This window comes from Mesoplodon bidens (assembly GCF_964165515.1).
Source record: "Mesoplodon bidens genome assembly, contig: HAP1_SCAFFOLD_42, whole genome shotgun sequence".
In the NCBI taxonomy this organism is placed as follows: domain Eukaryota; kingdom Metazoa; phylum Chordata; class Mammalia; order Artiodactyla; family Ziphiidae; genus Mesoplodon; species Mesoplodon bidens.
Genome location: NW_027671544.1, coordinates 1,547,407 through 1,569,367, shown reverse-complemented (window position 1 = coordinate 1,569,367; position 21,961 = coordinate 1,547,407). Strand labels below are relative to the sequence as shown.

Sequence of the window (21,961 nt, the reverse complement as noted above, 5' to 3'; positions counted from 1 at the left end):
GATGATCTATTTTATACATAGCAGTGTGTATGTGTTAATCCCAAACTGTTAATTTATCCCTTCTCCTACCTTTCCCCTTTGGTAATAATAAATTGTAAGATTTTATACTTCTCAGAAATGGGGGAACTGAAAGAGAGGTATCATTTTCAATGGAAAAGCATTCAAAACAAGATTGAAGCTTCAGCCAAGAGTATTCAATGTACATCCATGGAAATAAATCACTTCATTTCTCTAATGTTGACCTGAAAAATAAGACAGACGTGTTCACTGAACTTGCTTATAGTAAAGTGATGGAAATATCAAATGTAAGTCTTAGAAACATCTTATTTAACCCGAGCGTTATACACTGCTCTATGTTAACTACAGTTTGGCTCACACATCTGTTCATTGAAGTTACAATGTTCTCAAATTCTGTTACTGATCCTCCAGAGTGGACCCCAACAGGAGTCCCTGTGCCCAGTGTCATTGGAGCCAACAGATGAAGACTGAGTTTTGTTCAGAAGCAAAGGAAACATTATTTTGAAAACAGAATGGAGAGGTGAGAGTGTGCACTCCCCCACGGGCTGTGGGCTGGGCTGCTGTGTAGGGATCCCGGTAGCGTCTGTGGGAGGGAGCGGATGGAGCTCTCGAGGGCTGGGTTGGCTGCAGCTCAGGCTCTATGCCACGGAGTCTGCATGGGACCCCGCTAGCTGAGGTGTCGACCCAGCCTTTCTGTTCTAGGAAATCGGGTCTGAAGTGCCAGGTGTGGGACCTCTGCATGCGGAACCCTAGGAGCACGTGAAATTAGACAAAGCACAAAGGAAAAACAGGTTAGACTTTATTTTATTGCCCAGATTCTCTTTTTATCTCCCAGGAATTTTTAAAGAACTTTGCCGGAGACAAACACCTCCTCTGCTTTTTGTTCTGTTCCACATTCTTGGGGTGTTGAGGGTGCAGACCCCTCTTTTGTAACTGCTTCATGCTATGGTGGGAGCCCTGATACCTGGGGGGAGGGGCAAAACGTCTCCCCACCAGCCTCCAGGTGAGGTTGATTGTCCCAAGGCTTCCTGCCTCACTTCTCGTCCGCCTGAGCACCAGCATTGGAAGTGTTATAGATTCTAATGACCTTTAAGGGTCCAGGAAAGAGATGTGCAGAGATGCTGAGGTGGCAGGTTTCACCCCACACCACATTTGTTCAGCGACCTTAGGAAGATGGTTTTTGCCAGCCTAGATGCTCTGACCAGTAGTCTGTGCTTTCTTTAATTTGGTACCTGAATTAATGTACAAACAGCACCATGTGTCAGAGCCTTGCCCGCACAACTCCCAGACAGTCAAGGGTCAGTGGTGATTCAGGACCATGACGTCCACTGAGTCAACGGCCTTTAGAAGTAGCCAGCAGTCCAGCCGGTCATATTGGCCACCATCACCGTGTTGTCTGTAGGGTTTTCTATGGTGAATGCATGATATACATTTCCCCCTCCAAGCTTATTAGCTCCCCTGTGGGTGCAGTAATTCCTGCAAGCAGTAGTCTGCTCTTTCGGGGCACAGTCTTGTTGTTTTCTGAGAGAAACTCCAGGTCAAGTGATGGTCACACAAGTCATCTTGGGGGCCCGTTGCACCCGTTTGTCTCTCTGGAGGTTGGAGTTGGAGGACCTCCTCACTCGAAGTCAGTGTGCCCACAGAGAGAACCCTGCAACTTCAGGGCATGATGGGTGGTTAGGATCACCACGTGGGCTCCTTTTCCCTTAGGAGGGAGCTGGCCTTGTGGGCTGCTGATTTTCAGCTTTTTAGATACCCCAGTATCCTGGCCTGATGAGTCGGTGGCAAAGCCCTTGGTGACTATAGTTTATCATACCTGAATTGCATTCTTGTATTGCTCCATTTCAAGTGGTCCCAGTTTTAGCACTAAGGCTCCAATGGCAATTAACTTTTGACCGGGTATGTAAAGGTCAAAGGGTTTAGCTAAATTAGGGTGTTCCTGGGCAAGGGTCAGAATTGATTGCTCTTTCCATTCTTGAGAGGCTGCTTCTGGATTCTATTCAAAAGGATCATCATCTTTTTGTGTCAGTGTTTCATGTAGAGGCCCAGCTATTAGACTGTAGTTAGGGATCCAGATGCAGAAAACCTTGGCCTCCCAAGAAACCCCTAAGCTGTCTTCTAGTTTTAGAAGAGGTAACGCTGCAAATGGCTTCTTCCCTATCCTGGGATGCGTTTCTCCGAATATCTGTGAGAATGAAGCCCAGGCATGTCACCTTAGCCTGGGATATTTGAGCCTTTTTCTTGGACACCTTCTATCCTTTCTTGGCTAGGTAGTTCAGAGGCGTCTTTAGTAGGCCTGGTGATCAGAATGTCATCTGCATATTGAAGGAGGGTTCCCTTTTACAGAAGTAGAACTTTTAGGTCTTTAGAGGACATTTCCCCAATGATGGTGTGGGGATTTTTGAACCATTGGGGCAGGACGGCCCAGCATTATTGCTTTTGTTGCATGTAGTGTCCTGCCACTCACAAGCAAAATATTCTTGTGACTCTGAGATGAATGGAATACAGAAGAAGGAATCATTGATGTCTAATACAGAATGCCATGGCCTGGTGGATGGTAGAATGACCAGCAGGGTGTAGGAAATAGGAGCTACTGGATATATATTCTCGGTGGCTTCGGTGACTGTCCTGATATCTTTTACTAGGTCTCCAGCAGCCCATGGGGCTCTCGTGGTCAGGCCAATCCCACGATATGGAGCTCACCTGGGCTGCACCCCCCACCCCACAGCCCACGGGGCTCTCGTGGTCAAGTCTCTCCCACGGTATGGAGCTCACCTTTGCAGCTACCCAGCAGCCCATGGGGCTCTCATAGTCAGGCCCTTCCCAGGATACGGAACTCCCCTGGGCAGGTACCCCGGCAGGGCTGGACACACAGGAACTGTGCACATAGCCCATCTTGCAGAGAACCCCCAGCTCACCTGTCACTCACAGCTGACACAGAACCCCTCAGAGCAGGACTTGAACTAACAAACAGCAGCTCTGACAGGTCTGTGACCCTGGCTATCACTCTGTGCAGCCTCTCTCTGCCTGGTCTTCCAGACACTTCCACTGCAGCCAGGGCACCAGGCCTCTGTCACCACCCACCATCACTCCTCTCCCTGACTCCTGGGTTCTTCTCATTAGGATAGGGTCTTCTTGAAGTTGTTTTCCACTCATGGAAGAGATAGAATGGTAAGAAAACAAGCCTCAGCTGCAGCCCCTTGTCTATCCTAACTCTCAAGAGCCCCCACATGTTCCTTGGGCCTGGCCCGTTTAGCAAGGTTCATTTTCTGCAACTGTGAGCCCCTGAGGGATGAGGATTGGCTGATTTGGGCAGCCTGACACTGCCTGCCAGCCCTCCCCAAGTGTGCCTGAGTTGAGGTCAATATAAACACCTCTCCAGTCAGCAAGAGCCCCTGTAGCTGTGTCTGACGCCATATTCTCTGCCCCGTCAGCAGTGTCAGGGCTGGGGTGGTGGGAGGGTGTGAGGGGCCGTGGCTTTGTGGGTGGCCCAGTGTTAGTGGGGCTCTGCTGGACTTTCTGCAGGAGTTGCCAGGATGCCACCTGCTAAAGAAGAGGATGTGTCACCCATACCTGCCGCTGGAATTTCTCCCCAGGCAGAGGTGAGGAAGTAAAAAAGCAGTGGGGGACGTGGCAGGAGGGGTATCTCAGGCAGGGAAATGGAAAGCTTCCAGAAGAGCATCTGGGGCCAGGACCATCCTGGCTGGCCTGCAGGCACCATGTCGGCCTGCATGCTGTCGCTGGTGTGGCTCCACAGACCTTCTTCTAGGCTTGCAAATGCTTCTACATATTCAGGTGTTTTACCTGGAAAGGGTGGGAAGAGTTCAGCTGCAGCAGGACTGGGGCTCAGCTCACATTTACTCACAGACGCCTCGACACAGTCACCCAGCTTTGCAATAAGGATGCTCCTTGTGGGGGGGAGCGCTGCTGACTGCATGGGAGACGATTTCCCACCTCTGACCAACTTAAATCTTTTTACCACTGGAGCAAGTGCCCTAATACGATTTTCCTCTGTATAAATGGTGGTTTCTGTTTTTTTTTTTCTTTCTTTTTGGTTCAAGGTAGATTTTATTTATTCCTATTTTGTTTTAATTTGGTGATATAAACATGGAAATAATGCATTAATATAAAGACGACTATGTGAAGGGAAAAACTCTTTTTCTGTTTTATTTTATTAAATGTTATTTATTTATTTTTAATTTTTTCAAATTTATGTATTTCTTTTATACAGCAGGTTCTTATTGGATATCTATTTTATACATATAAGTGTGCACATGTGAATCCCAGTCTCCCAATTCATCCCACCACCCCCCTCACATGGCGTTCCCCCCTTGGTGTCCATATGTTTGTTCTCTACATCTGTGTCTCTATCTCTGCCCTGCAAACTGGTTCATCTGTACCATTTTTCTAGGTTCCACATATATGCATTAATATACGATATTGGTTTTTCTCTTTCTGACTTACTTCACTCTGTATGACAGTCTCTCGATCTTTCAAGGTCTCTACAAATGACCCAATTTCATTCCTTTGTATGGCTGAGTAATATTCCATTGTATATATGTACCACATCTTTATCCATTCGTCTGTCTGTGGGCACTTAGGTTGCTTTCATTACCTGGCTATTGTAAATAGTGCTGCAATGAACATTGTGGTGAATGTGTCTTTTTGATTTATGGTTTTCTCTGGGTATATGCCCAGTAGTGGGATTGCTGGATTATATGGTAATTCTATTTTTAGTTTTTTAAGGAACCTCCATACTGTTCCCCATAGAGACTGTATCAATTTACATTCGCTACAATAGTGGAAGAAAGTTCCTTTTCTTCACACCCGCTCCAGCATTTGTTGTTTGTAGATTTTCTGATGATGCCCATTCTAACAGATGTGATGTGATACCTCATTGTCGTTTCCATTTCCATTTGTCTAATAATTAGAGATGTTGAGCAGATTTTCATGTGCGTACTGGCCATCTCTATGTCTTCTTGGAAGAAATGTCTATTTAGATCTTCTTCCATTTTTGTATTGGTTTGTTTGTTTTATTAATATTGAGCTGCATGAGCTGTTTATATATATTGGAGATTAATCATTTGTCCATTGATTCGTTTGCAATTATTTTCTGCCATTCTGAGGGTTGTCTTTTTATCCTGTTTGTAGTTTCCTTTGCTTTGCAAAAGCTTTTACGTTTCATTAGGTGCCATCTGTTTAGTTTTCTTTTTTATTTCATTACTATAGGAGGTGGATCAAAAAAGTTCTTGCTGTGATTTACGTCATAGTATCCTTCATAAGTTTTCCTCTCAGAGTTTTATACTATCCGGTCTTACATTAAGGTCTCTAATCCATTTTGAATATATTTTTATGTATGGTGTTGGGGAGTGTTCTAATTTCATTCTTTTACATGTAGCTGTCCATATTTCCCAGCACCAATGATTGAAGAGACTGTCTTATCTCCATTGTATAGTCTTGCCTCCTTTGTCATAGATTAGTTGACCATAGGTGTGTAGGTTTATCCATGTGCTTTCTTTTTTTTTTTTCCTTTTACACGTTTATTGGAGTATAATTGCTTTACACTGGAGTGTTCATTTCTGCTCTATAAAAAAGTGAGTCAGCTATACATATACAAATATCACCATATCCACTCCGTCTTGCATCTCCCTCCCACACCCCATATCCCACCCCTTTATGTGGTCAAAAAGCACCGAGCTGATCTCCCTGTTCTATGTGGCTGCTTCCCAGTAGCTATCGGTGTTACATTTGGTAATGTATTTATGTCCATGCCACTCTTTCACTTCGTCCCAGCTTACCCATCTCCCTTCCGGTGTCCTCAAGTCCTTTCTCTATGTCTGTGTCCTTAATGCGGTCCTGTCACTAGGTTCTTCAAAATCTTTTTTTTTTCTTCATTAGATTCCGTATATCTCTGTTAACATACAGTATTTGTTTTTCCCTTTCTGACTTACTTCACTGTGTAGGACAGATTCTAAGTCCATCCACCTCAGTACAAATAACTCAGTTTTGCTTCTTTTTATGGCTGAGTAATATCCCATTGTATATATGTGCCAGATCTTCTTTATCCATTCATCTGTCGATGGACACTTAGGTTGCTTCCATGTCCTGGCTATTGTAAATAGAGCTGCAATGAACATTTTTGTACATAACTCTTTTAGAAATATGGTTTTCGCAAGGCAAATTCCCAGTAGTTGGATTGTTGTGTTGTATGGTACTTCTATTGTTAGTTATTTAAAGGAACCTCCGTGCTGTTCTCCCTAGTGCCCATATCAATTTACATTCCCACCCACAGTGCAAGTGTGTTCCCTTTTCTCCAATAAAGGGTTCTCCAGCATTTATTGTTTTGTAGATTATTTTGATGATTGCCACTCTGACTGCTGTGAGGTGATACCTCACGGTAGTTTTGATTTGCATTTCTCTAATGATTAGTGATGTTTAGCATCCTTTCATGTGTTTCTTGGTAATCTGTATATCTTCTTTGGAGAAATGTCTATTTAGTTCTTCTGCCCGTTTTTGGATTAGGTTGTTTGTTTTTGTGATATTGAGCTACATGAGGTGCTTGTAAAGTTTGGAGATTAATCATTTGTCAATTGCTTCATTTGAAAATATTTTCTCCCATTCTGAGGGTTGTTTTTGCATCTTGTTTATGTTTTCCTGTACTGTGTAAAAGCTTTTAAGTTTCATTAGGTCCCATGTGTTTATTTCTGTTTTTATTTCCATTTCTCTAGGAGGTGGGTCAAAAAGGATCTTGCTGTGATTTATGTCATAGAGTGTGCTGCCTATAGTTTCCTCTAAGTGTTTTATAGAGTCTGGTCTTATATTTAGATCTCTAATCTGTTTAGAGTTTATTTTTGTGTATGGTGTTATGGAGTGTTCTAATTTCATTCTTTTATGTGTAGGGGTCCAGTTTTCCCAGCACCAATTACTGAAGAGACTGTCTTTTCTCCATTGTATATCCTTAGCTCCTTTGTCATAGATGAGATAGCAATAGGTATGTAGGTTTATCTCTGGGCTTTCTGTCCTGTTCCATTGATCTGTGTTTATGCCAATCTACATACACTTGATTCCATTATGGAGCCATATAAATACATAGGTTTCAAGGTTATTACCAGTCAGATATACTCCTCTTCAGTGAATAGGGTGTTTTTTGTCCAGTTCATTGAGAAAGGAGTAGGTCTTGTCTATTACATATTTGGTATATGGAATGGTATCTGTGCTAATTTGAAACTCTGCTTTTACACATCACCCCACGTCACCTTTCCCCTTAAGGAGGCATAAGTGTGTTTTATAAATATGTAACTATGTTCACTTTTGAAATTCAGTTCATGGGTAGCCATGTTTACATTCCCTGTATAAGTGATATATTACAATAAGTTTCTTTTTTCTTTGTGGCTCATTTCACTTAGCATCATCGTACCTAAAGCCACTCATTATGCTGCTATTGGCCTTATGACATTGATTTTATGTCTGAGTGACATTCCATTGTATATAAGTACCACAACACTTATATCCATTTTTTTTTCATTTCCTGGTATATTTAAAGTTTACTGAAGTCGAGCTTCTTGTAAACAGAGCAGCCCTAAACTTTGGGCTGGCTGTGTGTTGTGGATTTTTAATTTTCCCAAAATACACGACCATGAGTTTAAGTGTGCTATGCTCTGTAGCTCTGTTTTAGAAAACAACATACAGTTCTCCAGAGAGGCTGTTGGCAATTTACAACCTGTCCATCGGCGTAATCAGGCTCCTTTATCTCCATGGCCTGTCCTGCATTTGTGGTTTCTACACTATTTGCGGATGGCCCTTTTGACTGTAGGTAAGCGACACTTCTATGTAGTGTCGATTTGCAATGCCTGATGGCTTGCTTGGCCAAAAAAGGCGTATGCATTTTTTCCCGAATATATTCAAGAAAATACACATACTCCCTTTTCGGCCAAGAGTAACATTGTCGAAGTTCTGTCGCTTTTCATGTGCTTTAAAGACGATTCCATTCTACCTCTTGAAATCTGGTTCCTTCAATTCTGCCTTGCATTCAAATCCTCTTCACTGCCTTACCTCAATATATTTCTGGATGATAGTTGTCCTTTATAACTCTGAAAGTTTGTGAATTGCTGTGTCCCTGATTTCCATTTTTCATCTCGCCTATTTGTGAGCTGGCTGCAATACCGTAGGATGGCTCTAGGCCCTAGTCTTGTTCCTGGGCTTCAGGCTGAGCCTTTGGTTAATTCTTCTTCCTGATGGGAAACTAGAGTGACATGTTCCAATCCAAACACCTACAGCTAATCTCTCATTTGTTTCCCCTCTTCCTGTTCATCCTCTGCACAATTTGAAAACTGTGCATAGCAGGAGGGTAAACGCACTGATACTCCAAGTGGAGAGATATTTAGTAATGCAGATGGAATGGCGAAGCCGAGAATGACGAAAGGAAAAATGAGGTACCTTTTAGAAAACTTTCCCAATTACACAGTGTACCACCCACTTGGTTTCCCATGCATGCTTTAACTGTAGGAAGATTCCCTTAAACCTGGAGAGTTGGGACCACTAGAATGGGTAGCACACAGTATTCCTCTAAGTGGTGTTCATTTGCTCACACAACCTCAGCAATCTTGTCAGCCCCAACTGTCCAGTCTTATGTCTCATCCAGCTGTGGGTGTAAAGGTGGACAATCCAGGTTGCATCACAGGCCCTGAAAGTAATTCTTAAGACTTTCTCTCTGTTTCGCTGTTTTTGCATTTTGCTTTTGAAATTTATTTTTATAAGGGTGTTAGGTGAATTTCAGTGCTTTGTTCATGCTGTTATAAACACACATGATTCCTTTATGGACACATGAGAATACATATGTTTTAAAATTTTTGGAGTCAGATATATTCCTCTGTAATGAATCGGGAGTGTTGAGTCCAGTTCATTGTGTCGGGAGTAGGTGATGTCTATTACATACTTGGTTTATGTAACGGTATCTGTGCTAATTTAAAACTGTGGTTTTATGCATCACCCCACCTCACCTTTCCCCTAAAGCAGGCAGAATATTGTTTGCTAAATGTGTGACTCTGTTGTGTTTGTAATTCTGTTCATTCGTAGCCATGTGTACATTCCCACTATGAATGATATCTTATGATAAGATTCGTTACTCTGTTATCTTTCCTAACTCAGTTCATGTGTAGCCATATTTACAGGACCTTCATAAGTGATATCTTATGATAAGTTTCTTTTTCTGTGTAACTTATTTCACTTAGAATCATCGTACCTGAATCCACTCATTTTGCTGCTACTGGTCTTATGACATTGATTTAATGGCTGAGGGATATTCCATCGTACGTAAGTACCACGATTTCTTGAACCATTTTTGTTTCCCTGGGATATTTAAGGTGTACCCAAGTTGAGGTTCTTGTAAGGAGTGCAGCCCTAAATTTTGGGGTGGCACTGTCTTATTGATTTTCAGTTTTCCCGAGGTATATTCCCTAGATAGGAAGTGCCGTTGGCTCTGTAGCTCTGTTGTTTACTTGTTTTACGGAACACAATGCACTGGTCCCAAGAGGGAGTTGGCAATTTACATCCCGCCAATCAGCATAACCATGCTCCCTGTTCTCCAGTGCCTGTCTTGGCTTTCTGGTTTTTACACATTTTGAGGATGTCCCTTTTGATCTCTTGGAATTGATACTTCTGTGTAGTGCAGATTTGCATTGCCCGCTTGCTTGCTTGGCCAAAAAGGGCATATGCGTTTTCTCCTGAATATATTCAGGAGAAAACGTATACACCATATTTGGCCAAGTGCATCATTCTCGACGTTGTTCCCCTCTTCCTGTGCTTTAAAGGTGATTCCAACGTACCCCTTGAAATCTGTTTCCTGCTATTCTGCCTCTCCTTCAAGTCTCCCTCGATGCCTTCCCTCAACAGATTTTTGGATGATTGTTGTCCTTTATTACTCTGCCAGTTTGTGAATTGCAGTGCCTCTGAGCTCCATTTTTTAACTCGTTTTTGTGAGCTGAATGCAAGTCCAAAATTTTGGTTCGGGACCTATACTGGTTCCCGGCAGGCGGCTGAGACTTTGGTTAATTCTTCTTCCTGCCAGGCAATTAGAGTGACATGTTCCCGTCCAAATGCCTAACAGCTACTCTCTCATTGGTTCTCCCTCTTCCCTTTCATAGTCTGTCAAATTGGCAACCTGTGCGAACCAGGAGTTTAAAGGGCCTGTCTCTCCAAGTTGGCAGATTGATAGTAAAGCAGTTGGAAAGTCAAAACGGAGCACCAGGAGAGGGACTATTACTTGAGTTTTAGAAACCTTTCGTATTCACAGTGTGTCCGTGCTCTAGGTTTCCCGTACATGTTATAGCTGTATTAATATTACCTTCAACCTGGAGAGTTGGGACCCATGGTATGGGTGCCACGCATTATTGCTTTAAAGGGTCTGCATATGCTCACCCAATCTCACCAATCCTCTCAGTCCCAAGTGTACAGCCTTATGCCACATCCAGCTGTCGTTGTAGATAGGGTCATTCCAAGTTTCATCAGAAACCCTGAAGGAATTGTAAAGAATTTCCCTGTTTATTTGTTTTGTTTTTGAAATTCCTTTTTGTAGTGGGTTTGAGCTGATTCTCACTTCCATGTTTATGCCAGTCTAGGCACACTTGATTCCCTTATGGAGACGTATCAAGACATAGGTTTTAAGATTCTTACTAGTCAGTTTTTTTCCTCTGCTGGAAATATGGGGTGTTGAGTCCCTTTCACTGTGGAAGGAGTAGCTCTTCTCTGTTCCATAGTTGGTTTTTGGAACAGTACCTGTGCTTAGATCAAACTCTGGTTTTATGCATCACCCCACCTCTCCTTCCCCCTTAAGCAGGTAAAAGTGTGTTTTCTACATGTGAGACACTGTTCTCTTTCCTAACTCAGTTCATGTGTAGCCATCTTTACAGGATCTTCATAAGTGAAATATTATGATACGTTTCTTTTTCTGTGTGACTTATTTCACTTAGAATCATTGTACCTGAATCCACTCATTTTGCTGCTACTGCCTTTATGACATTGGTTTCATGGCTGAGGGATATTCCATCGAACGTAAGTACCACAATTTCTTGAACCATTTTTGCCTTTCCTGGGATATTTAAGGTGTACCCAAGTTGAGGTTCTTGTAAGCAGTGCAGCCCTAAATTTTGTGGTGGTTGTGTCTTACTGATTTTCAGTTTCCCAAGGTATTTTCCCTAGACTGGAAGTGCTCTTGGCTCTGTAGCTCTGTTGTTTACTTGTTTTTTGGAACACAATTGACTCCTCCAGAGAGGCAGTTGGCAATTTACATCCCGCCCATCAGCATAACAAGACTCCCTGTTCTCCAGGGTCTGTCTTGCCTTTCAGGTTTTCACACAGTTTGCGGATATCCCTTTGACCGTTGGGAAGTTTTACATCTTTGTAGTGCAGATTTGCATTGCGAACTTGCTTGCTTGGCCAAAAATGATGTATGAGCTTTCTCCTGAATAAATTCAGGAGAAAACGTATACACCCTTCTTAGCCAAGTGTATCATTGTCGAAGTTGTGCCCCTCTTCCTGTGCTTTAAAGGCAATTCGAACGTACCTCTTGAAATCAGTTTCCTGCTATTCTGCCTCGCTTTCAAGTCCGCCATAATGCCTTCCCTCAACAGATTTTTGGACGATAGTTCTCCTTCATTACTCTGCCAGGTTGTGAATTGCTGTGCCCCTGAGCTCCATATTTTAACTCGTTTTTTGGCAGCTGACCACAAGTTCAAAATTTTGGTTCAGGACGTATACTGGTTCCCGGCATGTGGCTGAGACTTTGGTTAATACTTATTCTGCCGGGAAATTAGAGTGACTTGTACCAGTCCAAATGTCTAACAGCTACTCTCTCATTGGTTCTCCTTCTTCCCTTTCATCCTCTGCCAAATTGGCAACCTGTGCGAACCAGGAGGTTAAAGGGGCAGTCTCTCCAAGTTGGGAGTTTGATAGTAAAGCAGTTGGAAAGTCAAACCGGAGCACCAGGAGAGGGACTATTCGTTGAGTTTTAGAAACCTTTCGTATTCACTGTTTGTCCATTCTCTAGGTTTCCCGTACATGTTATAGCTGTAGTAAAATCCCCTTCAACATGGAGAGTTGGGAACCATGGAATGGGTGCCATGCATTACTGCTTTAAAGGGTCTGCATTTGCTCACCCAATCTCACCAATCCTCTCAGTCCCAAGTGTCCAGCCTAATGCCACATCCAGCTATCATTGTAGATAGGGTCATTCCAGGTGTCGTCAGAGGCCCTGAAGGAATTGTAAAGTATTTCCCAGTTTTTTTATTTTTTTTTTGAAATTCCTTTTTATAGTGGGTGTGAGCTGATTCTCACTGCCATGTTTATGCCAGTCTAGACAGACTTTATTCCCTTACAGAGACATATCAATACATAGGTTTTAAGATTCTTACTAGTCAGATATATTCCTCTATGGGGAATATGGGTGTGGAGTAAGTTTCACTGAGGAAGGTGTAGGTCTTGTCTATTCCATATGTGGTTTTTGGAACTTTACCTGGATTAATATCAAACTCTGGTTTTATGCATCACCCCACCTCTCCTTCCCCCTTAAGCAGGCATGACAATATTTTCTAAATGTGAGACTCTCTTCTCTTTCCTAACTCAGTTCATCTGTAGCCATGTGTAGAGGACCTTCATAAGTGATATCTTATGATAAGTTTATTTTTCTGTTTGACTTATTTCACTTAGAATCATCGTACATGAATCCACTCATTTTGCTGCTACTGGGCTTATGACATTGATTTCTTGGCTGAGGGATATTCCATTGTACATAAGTACAACAATTTCTTGAACGATTTTTGTATATCCTGGAATATTTAAGGTGTACCCAAGCTGAGGTACTTATAAGCAATGCAGCCCTAAATTTTGGTGTGGCTCTGTCTTATTGATTTTCATTTTTCCCAAGGTATATTCGCTAGACTGGAAGTGCCCTTGGCTCTGAACCTCTGTTGTTTACTTGTTTTAGGGAACACAATGCACTCCTCCAGAGAGGCAGTTGGCAATTTCCATCCCGCCCATCAGCATAACAAGGCTCCCTGTTCTCCAGGGCCTGTCTTGCCTTTCTGGTTTTTACACATTTTGTGGTTGTCCCTTTTGACGGGTGGGAAGTGATACATCTTTGTAGTGCAGATTTGCACGGCCCACTTGCTTCCTTGGCCAAAAATGATGTATTCGTTTTCTCCTGAATATATTCAGGAGAAAATGCATACACAGTTTTTGGACAAGTGCATCATTTTCAAAGTTGTGCCCCTCTTCCTGTGCTTTACAGGAGATTCCAACGTAACTCTTGGAATTTGTTTCCTGATATTCTTACTCATTTTCAAATCCATCTCGTTGCCTTCCCACAACGGAATTTTGACAATAGTTTTCCATTGCTACTCTTCCAGTTTGTGAATTGCTGTGCTCCTGCACTCCATTATTCACCTCGTTTTTTGAGAGCTGAATGCAAGTCCAAAATTTTGGTTCAATACCTATACTTGTTCCCGGTGGGGCGCAGAGACATTGGTTAATTCTTCTTCCTGCCTGGAAATTAGAGTGACATGTGCCCGTCCATAACCTAACTGCTACTCTCTCATTGGTTCTCCCTCTTCCCTTTCATCGTCTGCCAAATTGGCAACCTGTGCGAACGAGGAGGTTAAAGGGCCTATCTCTCCAAGTTGGGAGATTGATAGTAAAGCAGTTGGAAAGTCAACCCGGAGCACCATGCGAGGGACTATTAGTTAGTTTTAGAAACCTTTCGTAATTCACTGTGAGTTCATTCTCTAGCTTTCCGGTATGTCATAGCTGTAGTAATATTCCCTTCAACCTGGAGAGTTGAGACCCATGGAATGGGTGCCATGCATTATGGCTTTAAAGCGTCTACATTTGCTCACCCAATCTCACCAATCCTCTCAGTCCCAGGTGTCCAGCCTTATGCCACATCCAGCTGTCACTGTAGACAGGGTCTTCCCAGGTTTCATCAGAGACCCTGAAGGAATTGGAAAGAATTACCCTGTTTTATTTGTTTTGGTTTAGAAATTCCTTTTTATACTGGGTTTGAGCTGATTCTCTCTGCCATGTTTATGCACGTCTGGACACACTTGATTCCTTTACGGAGAGATATCAATACATATGTTTTAAATTCTTACTTGTCAGATATATTGCTCTGCGGGAAATATGGGGTTTTGAGTCCCTTTCACTGAGGAAGGTGTAGGTCTTGTCTATTCCATAGTAGATTTCTGGAACTGTACCTGTGCTTATATCAAACTCTGGTTTTATGCATCACCCCACCTCTCCTTCCCCCTTAAGCAGGCATAAGTGTGTTTTCTAAATGTGAGACTCTGTTCTGTTTCCTAACTCAGTTCATGTGTAGCCATGTTTACAGGATCTTCATAAGTGATATCTTATGGTAAGTTTCTTTTTCTGTGTGACTTATTTCACTTAGAATCATTGTACCTGAATCCACTTATTTTGCTGCTCCTGGTCTTACGACATAGATTTCATGGCTGAGGGATATTCCATCATATGTAAGTACCACAATTTTTTGAACCATTTTTATATTTACTGGGATATTTAAGGTGTACCCAAGTTGAGGTTCTTGTAAGCAGTGCAGCCCTAAATTTGGGGGTGGCTGTGTCTTATTGATTTTCAGTTTTCCCAAGGTATATTCCCTAGACTGGAAGTGCACTTGGCTCTGTAGCTCTGTTGTTTACTTGTTTTAGGGAACATAATGCACTCCTCCAGAGAGGCAGTTGGCAATTTACATCCCGCCCATCAGAATAACAAGGCTCCCTGTTCTCCAGGGCCTGTCTTGCCTTTCTGGTTTTTACACATTTTGTGGATGTCCCTTTTGACCGGTGGGAAGTGATATTTCTTAGTAGTGCAGATTTCCATTGCCTGCTTGCTTCCTTGGCCAAACAGGGCGTATTCGTTTTCTCCTGAATATATTCAGGAGAAAACTCATAGCCCTTTTTGGCCAAGGGCATCATTGTCGATGTTGTGCCCCTCTTCCTGTACTTTAAGGGTGATTCCAACGTACCTCTTGAAATCTGTTTCCTCCTATTCTGCCTCGTTTTCAGGTCTACCTCGTTGTCTTCCCTCAGTAGAATTTTGGACGATAGTTCTCCATTATTCATCTGACATTTTGTGAATTGCTGTGCCCCTGAGCTCCATTTTTCAACTCGTTTTATTGTGAGTTGAACGCAAGTCCAAAATTTTGGTTCAGAACCGATACTTGTGCCTGGTGGGTGGCTGAGACTTTGGTTAATTCTTCTTCCTGCCGGGAAATTAGAGTGACATGTGCCCGTGCATATGCCTAACAGCTACTCTCTCATTGGTTTTCCCTATTCCCTTTCATCCTCTGCCAAATTGGCAACGTGTGCAAACCAGGACGTTAAACAGGCTGTCTCTGCAAGTTGGGAGAATGATAGTGAAGGAGTTGGAAAGTGAAACCGGGGCACCAGGAGAGGGACAGTTCGTTGAGATTTAGAAACCTTTCATATTCACACTGTGTCCATTCTCCAGGTTTCCCGTACATGTTATACATGTAGTAATATTCCCTTCAACCTGGAGAGTTGGGACCAATGGAATGGGTATCATGAATTATTTCTTTAAGGGGTCTGCAGTTGCTCACCCAATCTCACCAATCCTCACAATCCCAAGTGTCCAGCCTTATGCCACATCCAGCTGTCATTGTAGATAGGGTCATTCCAGGTTTCATCAGAGACCCTGAAGGAATTGTAAAGAATTTTCCTGTTTTTTTGTTTTGGTTTTTAAATTCCTTTTTATAGTGGGTTTGAGCTCATTCTCGCTGCCATGTTTATGCCAGTCTAGACACACTTCATTCCCTTACGCAGACATATCAATGCATAGGTTTTAAGATTGTTCCTAGTCAGATCTATTCCTCTGCGGGAAATATGGTGTTTTGAATCACTTTCACTAAGGAAGGTGTATGTCTTGTCTATTCCATAGTTGGCTTTTGGAACGCTACCTGTGATTATATCAAACTCTGGTTTTATGCATCACCCCACCTCTCCTTCCCCCTTAAGCAGGCATAAGAGTGTTTTCTAAAAGTGAGACTCTGTTCTCTTTCCTAACTCAGTTCATGTGTAGCCATGTTTAGAGGATCTTCATAAGTGATATCTTATGATAAGTTTCTTTTTCTGTGTGACTTATTTCACTTAGAATCACCGTACATGAATCCATTCATTTTGCTGCTACTGGACTTATGACACTGATTTCATGGCTGAGGGATATTCCATCGAACGTAAGTACCAAAATTTTTTGAACGATTTTTATATTTCCTGGGATATTTAAACTGTAGACAAGTTGAGGTTCTTGTAAGCAATGTAGCCCTGACTTATGGGGTGGCTTTGTCTTATTGATTTTCAGTTTTCCCAAAGTATATTCCCTAGACTGGAAGTGCCTTTGGCTCTGTAGCTCTGTTGTTTAATTGTTTTAGGGAACACAATGCACTTCTCTAGTGAGGCAGGGGCAATTTACATCCCGCCCATCATCATAACAAGGCCCCCTGTTCTCCAGGTCCTGTCTTGCCTTTCTGGTTTTTACCCATTTTGTGGATGTCCCTTTTGACTGGTGGGATGGGATACTTCATTGAAGTGTGCATTTGCATTGCCCGCTTGCTTCCTTGGCCAAAAAGGGCGTATGCGTTTCCTCCTGAATATATTCAAGAGAAAACACATACGCCAATTTTGCCCAAGTACATCATTGTCGAAGTTGTGCCCATCTTCCTGTGCTTTAAAGGCAATTCCAACATACCTCATGAAATCTGTTTCCTGCTATTCTGCCTCTCTTTCAAGTCCACCTCGTTGCCTTCCGTCAAAAGATTTTTGGACGATAGTTGTCCTTTATTACTCTGACAGTTTGTGAATTGCTGTGCCCCTGAGCTCCATTTTTCAACTCGTTTTCTGTGAGCTAAACGCAAGTCCAAAATTCTGGATCTGGACCTATACTGTATCAAGGTGGTTGGCTGAGACTTTGGTTAATACTTCTTCCTGCTGGGAAATTAGAGTGACATGTGCCCATCCAAATGCCTAACAGCTACTCTCTCATTGGCTCTCCGTCTTCCCTTTCATCCTCTTCCAATTTGGCTACCTGTGTGAACCAGGAGGTTAAAGGGGCTGTCTCTCCAAGTTGGGAGATTGCTAGTAAAGCAGTTGGAAAATCAAACCGGAGCACCAGGAGGGGCACGATTCATTGAGATTTAGAAACTTTTCCTATTCACAGTGTGTCCATTTTCTAGGTTTCCCGTACATGTTATAGCTCTAGTAATATTCCCTTCAACCTGCAGAGTTGGGACCCATGGAATGGTTGCCATGCATTATTGCTTTAAAGGGTCTGCAATTGCTCACCCAATCTCAACAATCCTCTCCGTCCCAAGTGTCCAGCCTTATGCCATATCCAGCTGTCATTGTAGACATGGTCATTCCAGGTTTCATCAGAGACCCTGAAGGAATTGTAAAGAATTTCCGTTTTTTCTGTTTTCTTTTTGAAATTCCTTTTTATACTGGGTTTGAGCTGATTCTCGCTGCCATGTTTATGCCAGTCTAGACACACTTGATTCCCTTACACAGACATATCAATACATATTTTTTAAGATTCTTAATAGTCAGATATATTCCTCTGTGGGAAATAAGGTGTTTTCAGTCCCTTTCACTGAGGAAGGTGTAGGTCTTGTCTATTCCATAGTTGGTTTTTGGAACGGTACCTGTGCTTATATCAAATTCTGGTTTTTATGCATCACCACACCTCTCCTTACCCCTTAAGCAGGCATAAGAGTGTTTTCTAAATGTGAGGCTCTTTTCTCTTTCCTCACTCAGTTCAAGTGTAGCCATTTTTACAGTATCTTCATAAGTGATATCTTATGATAAGTTTCTTTTTCTCTGTGACTTATTTCACTTAGAATCATCGTACCTGAATCCACTCATTTTTCTGCTACTGGTCTTATGACACTGATTTCATTCCTGAGGCATATTTCATCGTACGTAAGTACCAAAACTATTTTTTTTTATTTTTTAATTTTTTGTTAATTAGTTTCTGCTTTATAACAAAGTGCATCAGTCATACATATACATCTGTTCCCACATCCCTTCCCTCATGCATCTCCCTCCCTCCCACCCTGTCCATCCCAACCGTCAAGGTGGTCACAAAGCTCCGAGCTGATCTCCCTGAGTACCACAATTTTTTGAACCATTTTTCCATTTCCTCTGATATTTAACCTGTACCCAATTTGAGGTTCTTGTAAGCAGTGTATGCTTGATTTTGGGGGTGGCTTTGTCTTATTGATTTTCAGTTTTCCCAAAGTATATACCCTAGACTGAAATTGCCTTTGGCTCTGTAGCTCTGTAGTTTACTTGTTTTACGGAACACAATGCACTCCTCCAGTGAGGCAGTTGGCAGTTTACATACCGCCCATCAGCATAACAAGGTTCCCTGATCTCCAGGGCCTGTCTTGCCTTTCTGGTTTTTACACATTTTGTGGATGTCCCTTTTGACCGGTGGGAAGTGATACTTCATTGTTGTGCAGATTTGCATTGTCAGCTTGCTTGCTTGGCCAGAAAGGGCGTATGCGTTTTCTCCTGAATATATTCAGGAGGAAACGCATACACCCTTTTTGGCCAAGTGCATCATTGTCGAACTTCTGCCCCTCATCCTGTGCTTTAAAGGCAATTTCAATGTAACTTTTGCAATTTGTTTCCTGCTATTCTGCCTCGCTTTCAAGTCTGCCTCTTTGCCTTCACTCAACAGATTTTTGGACGATAGTTGTCCTTTATTACTCTGCCGGTTTGTGAATTGCTGTGCCCCTGAGCTCAATTTTTCAACTCGTTTTTGTGAGCTGAACGCAAGTCCAAAATTTTGGTTCAGGACCTATAGTGGTTCCCGGTTGGTGGCTGAGACTTTGGTTAATTCTTCTTCCTGCCGGGAAATTAGAGTGACATGTGCCCGTCCAAATGCCTAACAGCTACTCTCTCATTAGGTTCTCCCTCTTCCCTTTCGTCCTCTGCCAAGTTAGCAACCTGTGCGAACCAGGAGTTTAAAGGGGCTGTCTCTCAATGTTGGGAGATTGATAGTAAAGCAGTTGGAAAGTCAAACCGGAGCACCAGGAGAGGCATGATTCATTGAGTTTAAGAAAACTTTCATATTCAGAGTGTGTCCATCCTCCAGGTTTCCCGTACATGTAATAGCTGTAGTAATATTCCCATCAACCTGCAGAGTTGGGACCCATGGAATGGGTGCCACGCATTATTGCTTTAAAGGGTCTGCATTTGCTCAACCAATCTCACCAGTCCTCTCAGTCCCAAGTGTCCAGCCTTATGCCATAGGCAGCTGTCATTGTAGACAGGGTCATTCTAGGTATCATCAGAGACCCTGAAGGAATTGTAAAGAATTTCCCTGTTTTTTTTGTTTTGCTTTTGATATTCCTTTTTACAGTGGGTTTGAGCTGATTCTCACTGCCATGTTTTATGCCAGTCTAGACACACTTCATTCCCTTGCGGAGACATATCAGTACATAGGTTTGAAGATTCTTACTAGTCAGATATATTCCTCTGCGGGAAATAAGGGGTTTTGAGTCCCTTTCACTGAGGAAGGTGTAGGTCTTGTCTATTCCATAGTTCGTTTTTGGAACGGTATCTGTGCTTATATCAAACTCTGGTTTTATGCATCACCCCACCTCTCCTTCCCCCTTAAGCAGGCAAAAGAATGTTTTCTAAATGTGAGACTCTGTTCTCTTTCCTAACTCAGTTCATGTGTAGCCATGTTTAGAGGAACTTCATAAGTGATATCTTATGATAAGTTTCTTTTTCTGTGTGACTTATTTGACTTAGAATCACCGTACATGAATCCACTCATTTTGCTGATACTGGTCTTATGACATTGATTTCATGGCTGAGGGATATTCCATCGTACGTAAGTACTACAAATTTTTGAACCATTTTTCTATTTCCTGGGATATTTAACCTGTACCCAAGTTGAGCTTCTTGTAAGCAGTGTATCCCTGACTTTCGGGGCGGCTTTGTCTTATTGATTTTCAGTTTTCCCAAGGTATATACCCTAGATTGGAAGTGCCTTTGGCTCTGTAGCTCTGTAGTTTACTTATTTTATGGAACACAATGCACTCCTCCAGTGAGGCAGTTGGCAATTTGCATCCCGCCCATCAGCATAAAAAGGTTCCCAGTTCTCCAGGGCCTGTCTTGCCTTTCTGGTTTTTACATATTTTGTGGATGTCCCTTTTGAGTGGTGGGAAGTGATACTTCATTGTTGTGCAGATTTGCATTGTCAGCTTGCTTGCTTGGCCAGAAAGGTCGTATGCGTTTTCTACTGAATATATTCAAGGGAAAACACATACACCCTTTCTGGCCAAGTGCATCATTGTTGAACTTCTGCCCCTCTACCTGTGCTTTAAAGGCGATTCCAACGTACGTTTAGAAATCTGTTTCCTGCTATTCTGCCTCGCTTTCAAGTCCTCCTCGTTGCCTTCCCTCAACAGATTTTTGGACGATAGTTGTCCTTTATTACTCTGACAGTTTGTGAATTGCTGTGCCCCTGAGCTAAATTTTTCAACTCGTTTTTTGTGAGCTGAACGCAAGTCCAAAATTTTGGTTCAGGACCTATACTGGTTCCCCGTGGGTGGCTGAGACTTTGGTTAATTCTTCTTCTTGCCGGGAAATTAGAGTGACATGGGCCCATCCAAATGCCTAACAGCTACTCTCTCATTGGTTCTCCCTCTTCCCTTTCATCCTCTGCCAAATTGGCAACCTGTGAGTACCAGGAGGTTAAAGGGGCTCTCTCTCCAAGTTGGGAGATTGATAGTAAAGCAGTTGGAAAGTCAAACCGGAGCACCAGGAGAGGCACGATTCATTGAGATTTAGAAACCTTACCTATTCACAGTGTATCCATTCTCTAGGTTTCCCGTACATGGTATACCTGTAGTAATAGTCCCTTCAACCTGGATAGTTGGGACCCATGGAATGGGTGCAATACATTATTGCTTTAAAGGGTCTGCATTTGCTCACCTAATCACACCAACCCTCTCAGTCCCAAGTGTCCAGTCTTATGCCACATCCAGCTATCATTGTAGACACGGTCATTCCAGGGATCATCAGAGACCCTGAAGGAATTGTAAAGAATTTCCCTGTTTTTGTGTTTTTTTTTTGCAATTCCTTTTTATAGTGGGCTTGAGCTGATTCTCGCTGCCATGTTTTATGCCAGTTTAGACACACTTGATTCCCTTGCGGAGACATATCAATGCATAGGTTTTAAGTTTCTTACTAGTCAGATCTATTCCTCTTTGGGAAATATCGGGTTTTGAGTCTCTTTCACTGAGGAAGGTGTAGGTCTTGTCTATTCCATAGTTGGTTTTTGGAATGGTACCTGTCCTTATATCAAACTCTTATTTTTATGCATCACCCAACCTCTCCTTCCCCCTTAACCCAGCATAAGAGTGTTTTCTAAATATGAGGCTCTTTTCTCATTCCCAACTCAGTTCTAGTGGAGCCATGTTTACAGGATCTTCATAAGGGATATCTTATGATAAGTTACTTTTCCTGTGTGACTAATTTCACTTAGAATCATCGTACCTGAATCCACTCATTTTGCTGCTACTGGTCTTATGAAATTCATTTCATGGCTGAGGGATATTCCATCGTACGTAAGTAGCACATATTTTTGAACCATTTTTCTATTTCCTGGGATATTTAACCTGTACCAAAGTTGAGGTTCTTGTAAGAAGTGTAGCCTTAACTTTGGGGGTGGCTCTGTCTTATTGATTTTCAGTTTTCCGAAGGTATATTCCCTAGGCTGGAAGTGCCTTTGGCTCTGTAGATCTGTTGTTTACTTGTTCTAGGGAACACAATGCACTCTTCCATTGAGGCTGTTGGCAATCTACATCCTGCCCATCAGCATAACAAGGCTCCCTGTTCTCCAGGGCCTG

At 42.5% G+C, this 21,961-nt stretch overlaps 1 long non-coding RNA gene across 1 annotated transcript in view; it reads right to left on the bottom strand.

Annotated features, from left to right (window-relative positions):
- LOC308611258 overlaps positions 1-21,961 on the bottom strand; it is a 638,467-nt gene that overhangs the window by 545,194 nt on the left and 71,312 nt on the right. Inside the window, exon 2 of the long non-coding RNA XR_014014812.1 lies at positions 10,613-10,639. This is a non-coding gene — a long non-coding RNA (uncharacterized lncRNA). The remainder of the gene's footprint in view (positions 1-10,612; positions 10,640-21,961) is intronic.